Source organism: Mytilus galloprovincialis, chromosome 13, assembly GCF_965363235.1.
Source record: "Mytilus galloprovincialis chromosome 13, xbMytGall1.hap1.1, whole genome shotgun sequence".
NCBI lineage: Eukaryota > Metazoa > Mollusca > Bivalvia > Mytilida > Mytilidae > Mytilus > Mytilus galloprovincialis.
Window position 1 is genome coordinate 12543650 of NC_134850.1, and position 8190 is coordinate 12551839.

Consider the following 8190-nt stretch of genomic DNA (forward strand, 5'->3'; position numbering starts at 1 on the left):
GTGCTACACTGTTAATTTATAAGCAGCACATAATCAGTAACAAGAAAGGCTGTTAACTTGTTAATTTTGGACAGCAGTACTTTAAGAAGTTAAAATGTTTACTCCAGTTTTTTTAAGAAAATAAGAACTACACAAGAGAAAAAAGAAAACTGCACTTCCATTAGACCAGTACATCAAGCCCTTATAAAGAAATTAACATTCTGTCCCCAACTACTTTACATACAACTCTCAATATTACCCTCAACTACTCAATTTTCCTTTTTCTCCCTATAGAACATATATCCATACATACCACTCTCATTATTTACCCTCACCCTTCCTCCATTTCTCTCATATCCATACCAACCTTTACCACCTATGTTAGCCTACTCTGTGTGTTAAATATCCCCATGAAAATGTGTTAGTTGATGAAAAGATTTTAATCATGAAGTACCAGGCATGGAAGAATGAAAAAAATCAATACTGAAAAGAAGATCTAAACTTTTCAACATATACTTTATTTTTTTTAATATTGAGCCAATTTGAAGTTGTAGTTTTTATTTCAATATTAAATGGTTATCATTATTTTGAAAATTAAGGTAACAGCCAAAGTTACAATAAGCCAAAATGTGTGATGTAAATTTTAATTAAAGAAATTATCCTTGGATAACCATTTTGAAGCCAAAATATATCTATTTAATCAAAAGGTGTAAAAAATATTTTAAAATAAATGAAAGAAAATAGTCTAAATTAAAAATTGCCAAAAGTTTAAAAAATGCCAAATGGCACAAAAGTACCTGTCTGCTAATGTACTAGCCAGCTGGCCTGAGGGTTATCTGGACTTTAAGGTGCTAGTTCACCGAAACAAATGGCCGCAGTGACCACCAGTCTCTTCCTTTTGGAGTACCAATTTTAGAGTCTCTGATTTGACTAAGGCATGACTTATACAGCCAATATAAAAAAAACCTGACCCAGTTAACAAATTAAAAAGCCCATCCCCAATTAAAATTTAGATAAAAAGTTAAATACACCCCAAATTTACCTTTTAAAAACATCCCCAAAATATAAAAATTTCCGCAATTAAATTTGGATAAAAAGATAAAAACATCTCCAATTAAAATATGGAGAAAAATTAAAAACATTCCTGATTAAAATTTGGATAAAAATTAAAAACATCCTCAAAAGATAAAAACTTCCGCAATTAAATTTGGATAAAAGTTAAAAACATCCCCAATTAAAATATGGATAAAAATTTAAAACATTCCAAATTAAAATTTGGATAAAAATTAAAAACATCCCCAATTAAAATATGGATAAAAATTTAAAACATCCCGATTAAAATTTGGATAAAATTAAAAACATCCCCAATTAAAATATGGATAAAAATTTAAAACATTCCCCATTAAAATTTGGATAAAAAGTTAAAAACATCCCCAATTAAAATATGGATAAAAATTTAAAACATTCCCCATTAAAATTTGGATAAAAAGTTAAAAACATCCCCAATTAAAATATGGATAAAAATTTAAAACATTCCCGATTAAAATTTGGATAAAAAGTTAAAAACATCCCCAATTAAAATATGGATAAAAATTTAAAACATCCCCAATTAAAATTTGGATAAAAATTTAAAACATCCCCCAGTAAAATCGAACTGAGTGATCGAGCTCACTCAGTTCATGCATGGTACAAAGGAAAGGATTAGACCACGACTCGGTCGCGGTCTGACCCTTGGTCTGACCAAGTCAACAGACTTGGTCATGTTGACTTGGTCACGGTCCAACTGAGTGATCTATCTCACTCAGTTCATATCAGTATTAGCAGATACTTGATATGTATGGTGGGGACGTTACTATACCTAAATGGAAGGTATAGTATCTGTGAACCCGCAACACAGATGGCGACTTAACTTCCCATACATGTAATCAAGTATCCAATGCTATTACTGATATGTTATGTTTATAAAATAACTACTGAAAAACCTACCACAATAATTAAAATAAAAACATTGCATCCAAGTTTCCTGTGGTAAGAAGTGAAATATTTTTTTTTATTAAAGTACAAATTTACTCAGTAGTCCAGTTTTAGTTGGTTTCCTGGAAGGTTTTCAAAAGGATCCAAGAATATGTCACCGTTTGGGTTAATACAATGCGACAGTAACTCAACAATAGAGTAAAACCAAAAGAAAGCTATGAAAATGTCAAAGTACAGTCTTTCCCAATAAACGATTATGGTATCTAATGCAATATGGTTCTTCTTTTTGCCTTGCAAGTCTTTGCATGAAAAATGACACATTTATGTCATACCAATGCTAGTCAGATTACCTCCACATAGCTTTGAAATAACTATCAAATGTTGATAATGTACCTTCATTTTAAAGGTATACTGTGCACAAAACATAACAGGTCACAATATTCTTGATCCGAGGTTACACAAGAGTCAGATGACAGACAGTGTTATTACTATGTACTAGTAGTACAAATTAGAAGGTACTTATTTCATGATGTAGGTGTTAAAAGATCACTGCAAGCAAGTTTTAAAAGGGGCCAATATAACGAAACATGATACAATTTCAAATGCAGAAACCATTATGGCCTGATCTATGTTAAAAAAAAAAACAAGCGAAAAAAAACAATTTGAAATGATTACCATTGAATTTAAAGTGAACCTCAAAACCGACAGGAATCACTATACCCCAAAACATAATTCAGCAGATGGAGAGTTGTCTCATTAACACTCATACCACATCTTCTTATATCTATAGAATCACTATACACTAAAATATTATTCTGAAGGAATCAATATACCCAGATATATTATTACAAGCTAACCAGTCTCTTTAGTATGTATTGCTACTAAATGTTGTGTACCAAGCAGATACATAGCAAATACCAGCTTTTAGTCTTGTGTGGTCTGACCCAGCCAGGGATGAAAACTCAAAATAACTGAAACAAGCTTATTTTTAAAAAGCTGTTCTAAATATCATTTTAAAGAAACAAAAAAAAAGTTCAAATTAATGTTATTTATTAAAATGAGAAATGATTAATGTAGCAATCACCTTGTATAATACTGTTACCTAAGATATAAGAATATGGTAATATTGAAAAAAACATACACCCAGCTTTAGAAAACCCTCATACATATTGTATGGAAAAATCATAGGTGTTTAATTGTTACAGAAATTTCAACTTTACAATCTATTCCACTTGAAAAAAGTAAAACAAATAATAATATATTACATTTTTTTGTGACTACTAAACATACAAGTAAAACAATATTAGCATTCTATAAAATATACCATTCTTTTAAATGCATTATGAAATACTATTTGACATTTCTTTTAAACTTTTGCAAAAGAATTCACTGGCTAAAATCACGAGGAGCAACATTCAATTTCATGGGCAGGGTGTTAGATATTGTTTTAAAGCTGAGAAAAAATTTACAAAGTCACAAGATTTACCATTAAATTCATAAACAAGTTAAAAAAATCTTTTCTACAAAAAATAAGAGTTGTCTCCTATTTGCATAAGCCTTATCATGAAATACTGTTACTAAAAGTACCTACAAATATGGGAGATAACTCATTAAACTTAAAAATGAAGTCATGATTGTGAGGAAGGGGCGTTTAATATCAGATAAAATTGAGAATGGAAACACTTTGGAGATGATGATGACGTAAATATAATTTGAAATCAACATGTCAGACCAAACCACTTACCGCGTAATGCATTATCTAGACTTATGTTTACAAGCTGGTTTTATTCACAGAGCTCTAAATAATACTGTCGACTTACTTTATTTACATCTGATATAGCATATCTAACATAAAATATATAACAATTATAAGTAAACCAATACATTCTTATTTATTGCAGGCCTTCCATGCAGTGAACAAACTAGCTCATATGAAGAGATAAGCATTGTAAGCAGTGTATTCCCACCCCTTAACCCTAAATCTCAGCCTGCTAGTTTCCATTTCTCACAACTTATGCTCAGTTTGTTAAATTCAAAAACAAGTTAAAATCTTTTTATAAAAAAATTAAGAGTTGTCTCCTATTTGCATCAGCCTTATCACGAAATACTGTTACCAAAAGTACCTTCAAATATGGGAGATAACTCATTAAACTCTAGAAGTAGTTATCTGGAATTATCTGTAGTGATTTTGACGAAGAGTTGTCTCATTGTCAACATTTCACATCTTCTTATATTTATTTACTCATAATAGGACAGTAGGAAGTTAGAACAGGAGTAAAACAATATCCCCCCTCCCCCCCAACTAAAAGGGCATAAAAATAAATTTTAACCAATGGCAGCTGGTTGTTCTCACAAGTCACATCAAAGTCTTACATTAAACACCTAGTACATGTATTAATTAAGACTATTTAGGGGGAACTGTAGGCCTGTGATATTCGAAAGTAATCAACATATCTGGTTTAAAAGAATAAATCTTTACAACTGGCTATCCCCCTCTTTCTATCTCTCTCCTTAAACATAATTGTATTACTACATATTTTTTTGGTCAATAATTAAGTGTTTCCAAGTTCCTCAGATCAACAGAATCGATTCTTCTGCTTCAGTTGATTTCTAAATTAACAAGCACGCATTGTCTACAAATAGAAAATAAAATTTCATTCAAAACATGTAAACTAAAATTCACAAAAAATTATGTATAATGTTGATGTCAGAAGATATTTACATTTTATCCATATATGGAGTAATCAGGAGACAGAGGCTGAAGAAATTCTTCATATAAAGCAGTTCAGAATTGTATCAAATCTTATGGCATCTAAAGTATGAAATGCCACCATTGTACTTACATTTTGCTTCAGATTTGTTTAAAATAAACATGTCAATTTTTTCAGGCACCATGGATTAAAAATTTTCATTCAACCAAAGATTTGATGGATAAGGACAATATGCCTTCAAACTAGTTCAACCCTGCCACACTCTGTATGTGCCTGTTATTCAGTGGTTAATGTTTGTTGCTGTGTAACATATTTGTTTTGTTCATTATTTTGGACATGAATTAGGCAGTTTGTTTTCTCGACTGAATTTTTTTACAATTTTCATTTTTTGGCCAATTTAGAGCTAATGTAACATGTATGTGGTATGGGTTTTACTCATTTTTGAAGGCAGAATTGTGACCTATAGCTGTTAATTTATATGTCATTTGGTTTTTTGGAGAGTTTTCCAAATTGCAATCATACCACATCTTCATATTTCTATATCTGTAATTAGGTATTGTATTATTATAGAAGCAATAAACTAGAACCGTTCATTATCTTTAATGTTACCTTGAAACAAGGATTTTGTTACTGTCAACATACATACCTTAAAGTTGATATTATTTTACATCCAGGTCCTACTTTCCTTAGATTTTACTTCAATAAATATCCAGGATAACTGAAAAAAAAATGAATCCTTAACTGTGATGGTAGTAAAAACACTTATTGAAGGCCGTATGTTGACCAATAGTTGTTAACTTGTATATCTTTTAGTCTCTGGTGGAGTCAGTTGTCTCATTGACAATTACCACATCTTCTTTCGATATTTATACATATGAAATTTAGTCAATTTTATCAACATCTAATCATAGCAGTTAATACAGATAAATAAGATATACTATTGTTAAAGTGACATATAGGTCCAATGGGCCAGGTGTAAATATCAAATTGCTATGAATATACATGTAATTGTTTAGATGTATGTGATGATACACAAATATTATTGCAATATATAATATATAATTAAATCTATAGATTATAATTATCTAATCAATACATCTTTCTATAATAGGAAGCAATTTTTTTTTAAATACAAATATAAGAAGAGCAGTTTGAACACCGGAAAGAGAGAGAGGAAGATATATAGAAAGAGAAAGAGTGAGAGAGAATAGTGTGGTGAGTTTTCAATACATTGAATTTTATTTTAGTATAGTAAATACAGCATTTTCATTTATAACATGTATAATATCAAATGTAAAGTATTTACATAATGTATGTAATACGTATTTTGGTCATAACTGTTAATTGTGACCTGTGGAACAGGAACTGTACCCTTGCTTTTCTTTCAAGAGCACCAATGTTTTTAAAATTCTCTATTTTATTGGGTTAGTTACTCAATCTGGTTTTCTGGTTAGTGTCAGATTTCTCCCTTAGAAATTTATCCCTTTTCTACACTAAAATGCAAACTTGTACATCAAAATCATAGCTGCTTAAATGAAATGACTAGACATCTACTACATGTACCTTATGCATATTTACCTTGTTTTTCGAATGTTAAAGCTTCATGCAGACCCGGTTGTGATGTTCCTCATCTGGGAGATTAATCAGTATATAATCATTCTTCCTTTTTACAAGGACATATCTCTCAATCCCAAACCTGGAGGATCAGAGAATCTTTACTCAAGCTTTATTTCCTAAAGATCAATTGCAGACCAAGGCTGAAGAGTCAAATCTACCAAAAATTTCATATCAGAGTTTTCTTCTCCTAGACATCCTTTGAAGGCTGATGACCATCATCCAGCGGGCTATTTAACCCATAACTGGGGCAAGGTTGATGAGTGTAGGGATATCCGCATGTCGATCAGCCTACACTTTATCTCTAGGGACCTTGCTACTCCGAGATCCTCTACAGTAAAGCCTAGGACACTAGATCCTAGTTACCATGTGCTGTCACGGGGAGGCACTGTAGAAGTCTTGTTAGTGTAGAGGCTATGTACTGGAAGGAAAGACTTACGCACTCAGCTTTCTTTTCACCTATGAATATAAGCTATCCAGCGGCAGTGTAAGAGTCTATGACTCCCAACCACACTAGACGCATACACAAACCTGTGGTAACACCACCAGCACACAAAAAAAAAAGGGTCATTATTTCAAATTTAGAAAAAAGAAGGTTTATTTATTTAAATTAAGAAAAAGAAATTGTTATTTATTCAAATTTAAAAAAAAGAAATTGTTATTTATTCAAATTTAAAAAAAGAAATGGTTATTTATTCAAATCTAATAAAAAGTAAGGTTTATTTATTTATATATTTTAAAAAAGGAAGGATTATTTATTTAAATTTTTAAAAAGGAAGGTTTATTTATTTAAATTTAGAAAAAGGGATGGTTATTTATCTAAAAACTAGAAAAGGAATTGTTATTTATTTAAAATCCAGAAAAGAAAGTGTTATCTATTTTAATTCAGAAAAGAAAGTGTTATTTCTTTAAAATCTAGAAAAGAAAGTGTTATGTATTTAAATTCAAAAACGAAAGTGTTCATTATTTAAGTACAGGGTTATTTGTACTTTACAAACTTTAAAGCAACTAAACAGTATCAGAACAGTGTGAAATTACAACACCAACACATTACTTACTTCCCCTCCTTACCCAGCAAGTCTCTATTACACTAGGCCATGGAGTAGCCCTCCCCAACCTCCAAGCCCTCAAATAGACTGGACTCTCATGGGTTAACCCTCCCCTACCCCAAGCCCTTAAAAACAAGTCCCTGAATTTCCATGGGGTAATCCTCCCTGACCCAAAAACCATTAAAAACAAGTCCCTGACTCCCATGGGGTAACCCTCCCCGACCCAAAGCCCTTAAAAACAAGTCCCTGGATTTCCATGGGGTAACCCTCCCTGACCCAATAACCCTTAAAATAAGTCCCTGGATTCCCATGGGGTAACACTCCCAGATCCCCAATCCCTTAAAAACAAGTCCCTGGACTTCCATGGGGTAACCCTTCCCGACCCCCATCCCTTAAAAACAAGTCCCTGCATGGACTCCCATGGGGTAACCCTCCCTGACCCCCGATCACTTAAAAACAAGTCCTTGGACTCCCATGGGTTAACCCTCCCTAATCCCCATCCCTTAAAAACAAGATCCTGGACTCCCATGGGGTAATCCTCCCCGACCCCTAATCCCATGAAAACAAGTGCCTGGACTCCCATGTGGTAACCCTCCCTGACCCCCAAGCCCTTAAAAGCAAGTCCCTGGACCCCCATGGGATAACCCTCCCCGACCCCCATGCCCTTAAAAATAAGTCCCTGGACTTGTTTTGGGTTAACTATCCCCTACCCTGTTGCCCTTAAATACAAGTGTCTGGAGTCTCAGTCTCCCTTTCATCCGACCCCTAGGCTTCTCCTCCAAGACCTCTGAGCTCTTAAATTCCAGTTCCTGGATGTTGCCTTATTCCACCCAAGCTGCTACAAAGCTCAGTCCCAGGTCAAC

At 32.7% G+C, this 8190-nt stretch overlaps 1 long non-coding RNA gene across 1 annotated transcript; it reads right to left on the bottom strand.

The window, feature by feature from the left end:
* Nucleotides 1–2986: 2986 nt before the first annotated feature.
* Nucleotides 2987–6844, bottom strand: LOC143057812 (uncharacterized). The gene is made up of 3 exons (XR_012972823.1): nucleotides 6243–6844; nucleotides 5311–5382; nucleotides 2987–4586 (listed from the first exon to the last, which is right to left on the bottom strand). It is a non-coding gene; the product is annotated as an uncharacterized LOC143057812 (long non-coding RNA).
* Between the last annotated feature and the right edge of the window lie 1346 nt (nucleotides 6845–8190).